The following is a 13,490-nucleotide window of genomic DNA, read 5'->3' as shown; positions in this document are numbered from 1 at the left end:
GGAGGTGAGCATGAAAGCATGGGGGTGCCAACAATGTTCATTTCAGCACTTTCTCTCTTCACAGAAGAGCACTGCAAGCAGTCTATTAAATACCATTGGTTAGGGAGTGGCCATCAATGTTTGCCCATACAATGGCTGCCCTGGTAAGTCTAAAAGGCGCTATACAAAAATCACATTCACTTTTGATAGTCGGTGCTGAAGAAGGGAGCCAGGTGAGAAGGGGTGGAGGAGAAACATGCAAAAGAAAAACAGTCCATTTAATATGGCTCATCAGCCAGGACAAAGGCAGGGAATAAAAGTCATTTGCGGACAGATGAGACATAGAAGTGAAGTGAAGTGTCAGCTAAGTGGTTCTCAGAAGGATACTGAATGGGCTCGTCCACTGAGGCTCAGCATTTGGATGGAAAGTGAACATAAGGAAGACCATTTCCTCACATTACAAGCTGGTGCCAAACTCAAACAGGCAGCAGAACAGGGGTGAGCCATCAGGGCCTTGCCCCAGATACTGCGGATCCAAATAAGCAAACAAACCCTTGACATCATGGTAGAGGGACATGGGAAGCCAATAACGTTCCCATGACAACCATGGGGAGATTCTACCAGCTTCTCAATCTGCTGACCACCATGAAAATCCATCCCATGGTTGTAGCTCACAGCCTGGACTCTGGCTCCCTGGCTGCTTCTAGCATTGTAATACAGCGCACTCTGACCTCTGCTGTGCACTTCAGCCATTGTCAGTACCGGTGACATGGCACATATGTGCCATTGATCTTTGTCTTGATCTGGTGGTTTTCAGAGACCTTTCCTGGGACAGCTATAAAGAACAGGATGAGGTTCCCAGGGACTTCATTGTACACAGGACATAGGTTCATGGAGCAGTGGCCGCCAGCTGAGCATTAATGATGGTCTCCATTTTGTTCCACTGACATATGGGAGTGTGCAGTGGGACAGGGAAAAAAACTACACACGGTTAAAATAAATCAGTGTCACAGAAGAAGGGTACTTGTATGAAACATATAGGCCTGAAACAAGAGGTAGAAGAAACAAACCTAGTGGTTAGAGCAGGGAACTGGAAGTCAAAGGTTTATGTCCCAGTGCTGCCATTGACTTGCTGTGTTATTCAGAAAGCTAAATAAGGAGACTGATTTTCATGGGTGCCAAGCACCTAGAGATCTCACTGAAGTCACCAAGATGCCTGGATAATGGAATCAGGTACCTATCTTTAGTCACCCACGTCTGAAAAAACTTTGGCTTAGTGACTCGCCTGAAGTGACACAGCAAGTCAGAAGCAAAGCTGGGGTACAGATCACACAAATCCTGACTCCCTCTATCTTTTGTTTATATTTAATAGCACACAGCCCGGCCACAGAATCACAGGGTTAGAAAGGACTGCAAGGATCATCTAGTCTTTGTACCAGCTGCACTGCAACTAGTACAACCATCTGGTTTGGAATGAAATTGCTATAGAATGTTATGCATATGAAAACTTACATCCTGATTTGCTGATTGATCATTTTTAGCCCTTGTCTTTACTTTGAATATTTAACCAATATCTTCCTTTGTGGATTTTGTATATTTTTACTTTAATAAACCTCACAGCATGCAGACAGAAATTACCAAATCTCTTTCTGACCAGCTGAACCCTATTGTGGGGTTACATGAACCATTATTGTTGAATATTTATATGGCTGTAGTGCTCTGAGATTCCAATTTTAATAGGCAAAGACAGGGTCTTGTCCTGAAGAGTTTATAATCTAGGACCTGGGGGTCTGCAGACTATATCTAAGATTTCAAAAGGGAGCCACACTTCTATGCGAAAATCATTTGATTTACCTGTCACATAGCATGAGAGATTGACAGTGGCTGGTTGCCAGTCCAGTTCTCCCCCCCAAAACCAGAGGGCCCAGGAAATGCACTTCTTGCAACCCTTTTTGGCTTGGTCTCTTTCACGTGGCCCTCTGAACAAACCACTTTATGTAATCCTAGCCATGCAACTGACAGTACAGAGCAGGCTCGTCCCAAGACTGGCCTCGCTGATTTTACTAGAATGGAATAAAATAAGTACACAAAATAAAGTAATTAAATGTGCCCAGAAAACTAAAATGGTTTGTTTTTATTAATGAAATTCACAGGCTGCCTTTGTTAAAATCAGAGGATTGGTGGTAGTGAACATTACAATATTTCCCCCAAAGAGTTATTGTGGTTTTTCACTATTTCTCCAAAATCCAACACAGAAACAGGTTCAGTTCTTTGCCAGAACGCATCTTGACATGTCCCAGAAGGCAAAGTTTCCCCCCACACATGAGCCTTTTGAACCCTACAAAGCTGACAGCAACCCAGACTGTCCCTGGCGCCAGTTTAGTATCATCTGAGGCCAGCAGGGGATAAGAGTACTGCACAAGACGTGTGTACTCAGTGCTGTCCAACAGCAGCAGATTAAAGGGAAGTACTGCTGGGTTCCAAAGGGCATTCCATTCAATGCAGGTCAGCCAGAGAGACGGTGAGCTGCATCCCCGGGACTGTGGAGTGCAAGATGAGGGAGCTACTGCTGGAGAACTAGAGGGTAGGGATAACTTGGAAGCAGGATCTTCAGGTTTCTAATAGGGATGTGGAAGACCAAGGATGTGGAAAAGCAATCAGCCCTCTCCGGAACATAGGCGCCAAGACTCAGTGACCAGCTCAGGCTTGTGGGAGACTTTACTGAATTTAATTTGAAAACAAAAGCTCTGGGTGATAGAGATATGGAGTCACTGTTGTGGGATAATGGGTCATGTGGCCTTTCTGGCCATGTTAGGGGCACAGACAGGAAAAGCAAAGGACATTCTACTAACACAAGCAACAAGAGAATGATTGAATTAATAAATAATGGTTTCAACCAGGGCTCTGCACCTGGAAGAGCCATGCTGGGGGGGGGGGGGGGGGGGGGGGGAGCAGAGGTGTTGTATCATTTATGTGATGGGTGGGCTTGCGAGAGACAAGAACACAAAGTGATCCAGGAAAAGATGGCAGTGCATCACAAACTTGGAGCTCAGTCAGGAAGTTCCCCTCTGTAGGATCTATGGGCCTGCATTGTGCTGCTCTGCTCCCTGTAACTTGCAATAAAATGAAAGTCCCTGATTCTTCTCCCCCTTGCATTGCTTTTATGTTGGTGCAAATCCACAGACTTCAGCGTTCATTCTGCGTAGGGGTCTCCAAAGTACTGTGTGGACAGGAAGCAGGACACAGTACACTGTGCATAAGGGATTCAAATTGCCTCCTACTTCAGTGAGTTCTTGCAACAGTAAATTAGGAAGTGTCATATCTAGTCACACACACATCTTTGGAAGTGCTACTGTGGCTACTATTCACATGCAGGACCCATACCCTTCCTGCTCTTCTAGTAGTATATGTAAGTAAAATGGAGTTCTCTGATGAGGCTGCAGAACCAGCAAGAGAGCTAGAGAGTCGCCTAGAGCAATCTGTGTTTTTCCTCTCTACAAGAGGAAAGAAGATGCATTTAGCAGCTTGTCTAACTGTGCAGCTTTTGTTTACACTCATTACAAAGTCAACACTATCATCTCACCAGGTATGGTCATAACTCAATAAACTTTATCCCCACTTTTCACTACATAGGCCCACTTTACCATGATTTTAAAGGTGCAGTCCTGCTCCTGAGCCATGGTGCTAGAGGCAATACACATATAGTCTTTGCTTATATTTTCACATCCTGAAAACGTGAGAATTTTGAATTCGTACTGCTAGGCAGAAATGGTTTGTATTGTATTGTACTAATCTAAGACCCATTGTGCTTTTTGCAGAGCTACCTTGCGAGCCACAGAATCACTGTCAGTGCGAATCAATGGCAAGGAAGAGAGAAGTCCGCTTCAAAGAAGCAAATCCTTTCCCACACTGCTGAAAGCTCAGGGGTCCCCAGATGCAGCAGAAGTGTTACAATTCCACTGCACAGAAGGGCTGGAATTTGGCAAGCCTGCACCTCTTCTGCACCACAGAGCTCAGCTCCAAAGGGCTCCCTACTTTCTATTAGGTAGAACGGAGGGGCTTCCCTTGGGTTAAAAGCAGAGGAAAGTGGCTGAGTCGCTGTTCTCTCATCTTCATTGCACATGTACCCAGTCCCACTGCGCTGAGTGCACTCCATGAGTAGCAGTGCAGGAGTTCTCAACAATCAGGTGTCAGGAGGTCCCAACCACCCTGTTCTTCCCACATTTGTCCAACAGGAAGGGTTGTCCCTAGATGTAAGAAGAGTTCACTGGGTGGAAAAAGCTGAGAAATGCTACAGTAGTGGCAGCAAGTACACGGGCCGTGGACAGCGTCAGCGGGAAAGGAAGAAGATGACAGTTTATATTAGAGACTATTGAGACACTGCAGTTTACTCTGAAATTCATCTGTAAACAGCCCTCAGCCTTTCTACTTCACCGAACTTCAGAGGGCAATTCCTCTAGTCCTGTTCTGTGACACTGCCTGACAAAGTAGCAGCCTCTAGATTCTCTTAATAAGCTTTATGTTCTTTACAGTAAAGATTGTTAGTGCGGGGTTAGTTCTTTTACAAGCTGGATGATGTGATTCTGGAATGTCTGATGGACACTGAAGTCACACCCTCTTAAAGGAAACAGCATTAACACTGCAAGTAGGAGGGAAACTGAGGGAAATGCATCCTCCTTGGAAAAGGAGAAGAAATAAAACAAACACAATCCTAACAGAGCAACTACATGGAAGGTGTGAAAGTCCTTTTCTGGCATTGGCAGAATTCAAGCTGTACAACGTACTGTGCTAGTTTTGTCTGAGGATGGACACACCTGCTGAGTGTCACACATTCATCCCTGCTGATCCTATGTCACCTACAGAGCAGCAGGGAGGAGGAAGGACTGCACCTGCGATTTCTCTTTTGGCCACTTGAGGTCAAGGGAAAGGAGAGAGGAGCAAAAGGGAGGCACAGGCCAAAACTGAGAATGGGGAGAGGGATCAAAGCAGAGACAACGTGTGAAAGTGTCACTCCTTGTGCTACACAAGTCTGACAAGTTCCTGAAGTACCCGGAGGTCCAGAATAAAGTGATTGTACCCAGCACATCTAGAGAGCAAAATGTATTAACACAGAGACAGGGGCAATGCTGCATTCAAGCTTCAGAATGATCAAAATTCCTATGTCAGAACGGGGCCCTTGCTGCTCCCTCAAGCTCTGACACCTTAGGCAGCCCCTGTGGCCTGCCTATAGGATAGAGCCAGCCCATCTGACAGCAGGGGAATGTTGGCGGGCTGTAACACAGCTCTCGTCAAGGAAAATTTAAAACAACAATGCAAACACTGCACCACTAGCCTCAGCTTCTGTAAAGCTTATTCTTACTAAAGGTAAATCTGGGCCTAAATGAAAACGCCAATGTGCCTTTACCTGGGAGGCTGCAGGCAGAGGGAATACTTTGTGCCTTCTCTGTCCTCTTTAGAGGACTTTGTTGCTGTGCCCTGGAGAAACTCCATTCCAGAAGGGATTTGAGCTACAGCCCCAGAAAACAAGTATGTTTATTATTCAGCATAGAAAAAACCCAGTGATGTATGTGTAAGCGGGGGAATGGTCCTGCTGTTGTGGGGAACTGTCCTGGCTCATACACTACCCCGGAGGAGTGAGTTAGCAAAAGGATCAGAGTCCTCGCTCCCACTCTCTTTACCCAGAGGCCGGCCTGACCTTGAGGGCTTCCCCCACCACTCTCCTATGTGGTGGAGTTCCCGTAACCCTGACAAGGCTGGGCCCAGGATTCCAGGATGGCTCGACCCCCAACCTTGTCATGGTCACTTAGGGCAGGGGCTTGGGTGTCCCCACTCTGGGATAATAACACTGCGCTGGGCACTTCCCTGCCCCAGTGATCACTGCATACAGTTCAAAGCAGGTACAATTTATTAAACAACAATCAATTAAAAAAATAAAGAAAAAAGGAGAAATGTTAAAGGAAAACACCTAAGGCTGCCCTCTGGCCCTACACACAGTATCTCTGGGGTGTGAGGGACATTCACAATCTGTGTCTCACACATCACAGGCCCCCGTCTGGCTGCGCTGCATGGACGCAGAGTCAGACACGGGCTCTGGTAGTGGCCACATGCTCCCAGACTCTAAGGAATGGGGCCCTTCTCCCCAGTGTCTGGGTCATGATCCCCTCCGAGGCCTCTGGGCTGGTGGCATCTCCCCGCAGCTGGGCCCTGCTCAGGGTCCCCCTTTGATCTCCTCAGCTGTTCACTCACCTGACCCAGCCCGGGCCCCAGCCCCAGCCCTGCTCTCTGGCTGCTCCTCTGGTTGTGCTGCTGCGGCCCTGCTCCACTAAACTCAGCTCCCCGGCCTGGGCTTCTTCTCTTATCTCCCAGCTGCTGGCTGCTCTGTCCTTAGCTGGGCCCACCTCCCTGCTCAGGCAGGCCCAGGCAGGCAGCAGCAGCTCACATGGAGGACGGGATCCCCCCTGCCCTCCTGGCTCCCTCATTGGCCTGCCTGCCCTGTCAATCAGGCTAACCTGAGTTGGCCTCTCTCTACTGGCCCTAGGGACCTGTTTCAGGGCCCTGCTTCCTCAAGAGATGCCAACCAAAAAGACCCACTAAATTTCAGTAAGAGGCTAACAGACCCCTTACACATGGGAGCCAGACCGTTGCAGATGAGTACAGAACTCTAATCCAGAGTCTTTTCCTTTGGGAGCTGTACCTAGAGTCCATTCAAGATGAGGACAGGAATCCAGGCAATTTCTTTCCTAGCTAAATAGCAGACTAGGGAGTGCTTCCTGTCTGACATTAGCCTGTTTCTGCTCTGTCCTGCCATCAGAAAAATCTCACAAAACAAGAGAATGTGGGTGGCACGTGGAACAGAGTCTGGGCTAAACCCAGATTAGGTCATGAGATTTCTTAAAAAGCCAGGCAGCCAGCAATTCTTTCCAGCACAGTACTTTTGACCAGTGTATTCCACTCAAAGTCAGAATGAAGGCATGTCTCACAATATAACTCTGAGATCACTGAAGGCATTCTGTGTTAAAAAAGGAAAAAGTGCCTAATTTAACCCAGCATTGGACCAGTCCTGAGATCCCTGAGTGAGGTTGTAAATTAAAAGCTATACTTGTAGTAAAAACGTAATACCATATTTACCAGGAGTTTCCAACCTACTCCAGCATGTCCTTTCCTAAACAAACAATCAAGTTCTCCTTCTCAAGTCAGTGTCCCTGCTGGAGGCATTGCCTAGACTCTAAAGCACAGGCTCACCCTGCATGGCAGGAGCATTTACACAAATCACCATTTCCACTGCTGTGCCTTTGGCAGATGCAGCACAAACAACATTTCTAATAGAGTCCACAAAAGGTTAATGCACTTATTGCCTAATCAAAAGGCTCACCCTTATGACAGAAGGTAAGAAATATACAGATTAAAAGAAAGTCTTCACCCATAGCACCTCCTGAAAGCTGCATCGAGGGGAAAAAGCATACTGAACTGGTTATGTACAGCGAAGGCTCACTACTAGACATCTCCCTATGTACTCCATAGCCAAGTGAGCATACGAGACCAGGCAGGATCCTTTTTTAGAGAGGGAGAGAACTGGCAGTTAGTACAGATAAGTGAACCAAATCCAGAGTTAAATTTGAACCTCTTTTACATGCAAGGAGACATTCCATCTGAACTGGAGCAATTCAGAAGACAGACATTTACAATTCTAACAATAGTAGTTAGGCTACTCATTCGAGCCAGAGCTAGTCAACAGGAGCAAGGGGGGCAGGATGGCTCTGTTCTAGTTAATGGTTAAAAAGTCAGGTGGGATGTTTTTCTTCATGGCCCTGTTGTCTCTTTGTAATGATTATTCAGTCTCTTAGATAGCAGTTCATTTCAAAATGTTCTTGAGTCCTGGGACTGGTTTGCATAAGTATTATGGGTTGCAACCAGAGGTCAGGGAGGACATGCTGATAATGGGAGGAGGTCCCAGGTTGGAAAAGGTTGAAGATCACTACTGTAAGTAACGACTAGGGTCTAATCCAGCCACTGGCTTCGTGGGAGTGGACTCTTGCACTTGCATGGAACCCCAATAGTGCTTGGTGTGGGAAGAAAGGTGCACCCACTTGGATCAGGGAGAGAGATGGAAAGAGATCCAATCCCATCTCCCTGCCACTGCAGAATTGTTCCCTACAGTGCGTTCTCTCTTGCTTTGTCTGGTCCACTTTTTAAAATCTACAGCAGTGTGGATTCCACCACTTCCCTTGGGAGACTATTCCAGAGTTTAAATTATCTCTCTGCCAGGAAGTTGCCTTTCCAGCAAAAAAAGGTGATTTCTCCAAACACCACATTGCACACTGAAACTATGTATTAAACTTCTTTTCACTACCCATGGGGAAAATTGGTTTCTCAGCGTAGACACTGTGGGCCTGATACTCCACTCACTCCAGTGCAAATGAGGAGTGACTCAGTCAGTGTCAATGGAGTATGAAACAGGCATAAGCTAGAGGAGACTCGAGCCCTTCAGGTCTATTGTTCTGCACTTGTTATTTCTTTGCTCTTACATTTGACTGTTGTAATGAGAATTTTTCACAAAAAAAAAAAAAGTAAGTTATAAAAAAATGCAAATAGGATGTGTGGGAGCATTAATAAGGGGATATAAAAATAATCCAGAACATAATATAATGACAGTAATTGAACAATGGAGCCCTCTTGTTTGGAGTACTGTGTTCAGTTTTGGGTGCTATCTCTTAAGATATAGCAGAAGCTACTGACTTAGTGGAAAAGAAAGCTAGAAAAGGAATTTAGAAGTTAATATTGGTGAGTTCATGTGGAAAGAGATTACTAGGACTGTAAAAAAGGCTACACTTAATGAAATACTGAGATTTATTCAATTAAAATTATCAATGCATATTACATTCCCCTTGAAAAATGTTGAAAACTGAGTTCATTGACTTTGACAACTGGTAGAAATACAACATCAGCTAAGGGAGTTTAGTCTATAATGTTATGCTGTAAGGTGTTAATGGCTGACATCAATCATAAACCTGGGTAAAGCTGATGGGCATGCTAACAACTATTATTTCAGGCTAAATGAAGGAGCAATTAAATGCCCCTTTGTGCAGCAATAGCTGACACATCAAAAGCCATTGCCCAAGGCACATGGCAGCATGGCAAGGCCTGAGCCTGAGCTAAAGCCATACATTTCAAGGGGTTTCCCTAGGGACTGAGTGGAAACACAGGGACTGGGGCATTGACTTGTTACAGCTAGGTATGTCTAAAGCAGAAAGCCAGAGATGAAGTGGTCAATGTGGCTGAAGAAGGAAGCCACAAGACAGAGCACCTCAGAGCACAGGACTTGCTGGAAAAGGCAAACTTGGGTTTCTGAACAATGAAACTGCCTGCTGTGGTTTATCCCTACTGTGTCCAGGGAAATAAGACTTTGTGTACATACTTTGTAAATAAACAGGGTTGCACCACAGAAATATCTGACTCCATCATCAATTTCACCTCCTAATGGAGATAGCCTGGCTAGGCCCCAAATCATCCCTAATTACTCAGGCCAAGAGTCAGCAATATAGCTTGGATTTGCATGGATCCCATTGTGACAAGATTACTTACTCCTCCAGACCCTTTGAGGCAAGAAGGCTTTGGGCAGTTTGGGGAGGGAGTTAATTTTTTCCACTCACATCTTAGGCAATTTGTAACTACCGGTAAGTTTCCATCTCCACCATCCAATGGTCACAGTGCTCCTGACCTGCAGTAGAGTTCTCAGGCTTCCTGCTCTGGCTAGCTATGTTCATGGAATCCCTTATATTTACCTCTAACATTTTGTATTATACATTGTATCATATATTCATTTTACTGTACTGATTTGAGGGGAAAATAATTATATGTTTAAAAACTAGTGAGATTGACAAGGTCCAGAGAAGGATGAGGAAGCTGGCTAGAGATATAATATGGTTTACATAGAAGGAAAGATTGCAAGCTCAGAATTTATTTAGCCATAAAAGGGGGCAGAATCAGAGCAGAACCAACAGAGATTTTTAGATCCTAAAGGGTACAACAAAACCTGATCATATTTCATCTTTACACTGCTCCATAATACTACAGCAAGAAAACACTGGATGCAGCTAATGGCAGGTAGCTTTAAAACAAAAGACTATGCAGCTTCACACTGTAATGTGTCTCCTGATGGCAAGAGTCATGATTCTTGTGGGGTCTTCATTGAAACTGCCAGACACCCACAAACACTAGCTCACAGACCAAAGAACCCAGCTTGTACTGCCCACCATTCCCACACAAGGTCTAGCTAAATCTCAGCCTGAATTAAGCAACCGTGGAACAGACTGTTGATTGCAGTGAGCACACAGGGCTGGATCTCAATTTAAGTAAATCGGCATAGTTCCAATGGCTTTAACGGAGCAGAACTAATCGACATCAACTGAGTGCATGGTCCTTTGCCTTAACTTGCAGAATTCAGTGAGGCAGGAGATCAAATTCCAGAATATAGGAGCTGGATCTTAAAAGAAGTCAGATAATTTTACAACCAACAAACATTTATGGTATAGTTATATAGGACAAAAAGTCATGGAAAAAACTGCAGCAAAGGAGATTTAGGTTAGACTTTAGGAAACATTTCCTAATGATAAGGGTAGCTAAACACTGGAACAAATTACCTAGAATGTTATGGAATCTGCTTCATTGGAGGTTTTTAGAAACAGGTTAGACAAACACTTGTCAGGGATGGTCTAGATCAGTTTTTCTCAGTGACCAATCTACAGACCAGTGCTGGTCCCTCAGATCTCCCTGACACAATTTAGGAAAGTAGCAAGCCAGTCCTGGATATCAAAAAGGTTGAGAAACACTGGAATAGATAATACTTAGTCTTGCCTCAGTGCAGGGGATTGGACTAAATGACATATGGAGTCCCCTTCCAGTCCTACATTTCTATGACTCTACACTAAGGGCCTGATGTCTTCAGTAGAGATTCATTGGGTTTTACAAAAAGAAATATTCAAATTGCATACTTCAAGTTATCAAATGATCTATTCAGAGGGCAGGACAAATCTGCTCTTTCCTAGATACTGCACTGCACAGTTGTCCAGAGGAATTATGAAACATCAAGCGTAAGCCACCACCAGAGACCACAGGTCTGATTGGGGACAACAGAAAATGTAGCTACAAATCCCACACTGAAATCAAAGTATTTTTGTAGAGAAAATTTGTAAAGGGAATTTTGATTAATAGATTCAAAAGGGACCAAAATAGGTATTGGTATGTCTGAAGCAAAGCCAGTCTAACTACCTACACAAAAGGAATTAAAAGACAACAGCAATTAAAAAATTATCATAAAATTTAGCAGTCAGATTGCATTATTTACAGCTGTTAGAAAAGCAATAGCAGTGACTAAGCAAGATAAGATACCATTTATTATTTCCACTCTTTGAGCTTGCAGTGTCCACATTTTTAGATCCTCACCCAGTCATTAAAGATTTCTATTGGGCATCTTACACATGCATAGTAATTAAACCTTCAACCCAGACAGCATGAAGGAGATTTGGTGCATGTTTGCACTGATTTAACTGAATAAAGGGAGAACTGTTGCTTTAAATCATCTTTGCTGTGACTCTGGAAACTAAAAGTAAACAAAGTCCTACGGAGAACTTTGCTTTCCAGTATGCAGTGGCTGGTTACAGAAAGTGCTTGGGCTGAAGGTCATAAATATTGCCAGCAGGGATTTCCCACTTCAAGAATCAGAACTTCGCCATAAACACCTTCAAAAATCTTTGGGAATATAGTACAGATTCCGTGGATATACATTCAACTCATCCAGATGGTAAATGACAACATGGAGAGAACGAACCAGCTGTGACAGATTCTCATTAGCAGGTGAGTGAAATCCGATTTTGGGAGGAAAAAAACGTGATTGATGATGTTGACAGGGCATAGTTGGGAGGAAGACATTTCAGCCAACAAACAAGTACACAAATGAGGAGCAGAGCACTGTAATTAGGGAAAAACATACTGTCGGAGTCCCAGCTGGCACAGGTATCATTGTGTGGTAGCTTAAACTGTTGGAATGCTAGTGGACAGAGAGGAAGGAAATACGCTATTGCCATGGCACAAAGAGGTCACCCAGGACATGAGTCACTCTGCTGGTGACCCAGTTTGCACAAAACAGGAATTAACAGCTTATTATGAGAGAAAAGGTTAAAAATTTAAGCAGCAAATGTTCTAGGCACCCCCGCCCAAACAACATCTCTTTCTCCAGGATCATGACACAGGTTGTGATTTTGTTCCTGACAGCTGTTCATCTGCAATCTCTCTCTACAAAGCTATTTTCCTTCTATTATCACCTAATGTTCTTTCTCATTAGGCTGCCAATAGTTGATCAGCAAAACCCTTGCTAAATTGTTCAGCATCCAGTATAGTAATCTACTCTTTCCCATCAATGAAAAGCTTTTTTGTTGGTCTGTTTTATTTAAAATGCAAAGCACACAGAGGCTCAAAATCTCATAAGAACAAGCTTTCTACTAAGATTTCAAGTGATTGACGGGCTCAGCTACGTCAGAAGCGCTGTGATATATTATCTCATAGACTCGCACGTCCAGTCCGGGCTGAAAGCAGGAAATTGCACTAAAATGAAAAATAAAAATAAAAAATTAAGGTAGGTAAACACTTTTGAACCTGCAAAAATGTTTGGTTGGTTCAAGTTCACTTTGAGAGATGGGTGAAGGTTCAAGTCAGTTCCAATTTTATCCAAACTCAGAAATATTGATAAGTCCAGTTAAGAGTGAGTGTAAATATAGGAGCATACCTAGAACAATAGTCACTGACCAAAAAAATCCTGCCCATAGATACAGAGTACATATTGTTATCCACTGCCATGGTTAGGGGGACATTTTCAGTGTTGCGTGAAGAGATTTAGTTATACAACCTCTATTAACTTTCAGAGTTACCCAGCTCCAGCAGTTCTGAACTGAAAATTTACATTTTGAAGTAATTTATTCTAAAATTTCTACAAGCAATTGTTAATCATCATGTTTATTAAGGTAGCGCCTAGGGGCAACGTTTTCAGACTTCTGAGCAGCTCTAGTCCTTTCACAAGAGACTAGAGCTTAGGCTTGAAATAACAAATTGATGGGAATCAGTGAAAAACAAAACTGTACTCTGTGCCCATAGAAGAAACTCCTCTCAGTGAAACCATCTACCAAGGAAATGCATGAGTGAACAAATAGGGCTGGGAGTGTACCCAGAAGATCAACAAACTTCGGCTTTGCCTATCCAATAGGGAAGCATATTCCAGACTCAATGTCCCCCTCCAAGGTCTTGTCTGTACAAACACTTAGTTTGCAACAGGCTAGCATGTGACTCTACCCTGCACAGGCCTGCTGCACACTAAATATTTGCATGGACCCTGCTGCCATGCACTAAACATTCCCCAGTGTGCTTTAATCTACTCCCATTTAAATGCACCGTAGATCACAGTGCACTACAGAACTTTAAGTGCACGGCCATAGGGTCCACGTGGACAGTTAGTGTGCAGC

The 13,490-nt window shown here is 44.2% G+C and overlaps 2 protein-coding genes across 7 annotated transcripts in view; one reads left to right on the top strand and one right to left on the bottom strand.

Moving 5' to 3' along the window:
* INPP5D (inositol polyphosphate-5-phosphatase D) overlaps nt 1–13,490 on the bottom strand; it is a 113,462-nt gene that overhangs the window by 74,127 nt on the left and 25,845 nt on the right. The gene's annotated exons all lie outside the window — the stretch shown is intronic.
* The window catches only part of NGEF (neuronal guanine nucleotide exchange factor), a 75,941-nt gene continuing 74,044 nt past the window's right edge, over nt 11,594–13,490 (top strand). The window contains exon 1 of one of the 2 annotated variants that reach the window (XR_010918143.1): nt 11,594–11,832. The gene's annotated coding sequence lies outside the window, so the exon portion shown is untranslated. The remainder of the gene's footprint in view (nt 11,833–13,490) is intronic. The other variant, XM_067538810.1, reaches the window with a different exon arrangement.

Source organism: Emydura macquarii, unplaced genomic scaffold (assembly GCF_026122565.2).
Source record: "Emydura macquarii macquarii isolate MOO-44397 ecotype Brisbane River unplaced genomic scaffold, CSIRO-AGI_Emac_v2 contig_499, whole genome shotgun sequence".
NCBI lineage: Eukaryota > Metazoa > Chordata > Testudines > Chelidae > Emydura > Emydura macquarii.
Note: the sequence above shows the minus strand (reverse complement) of the source record. Positions and strands in the feature narration are given on the sequence as shown.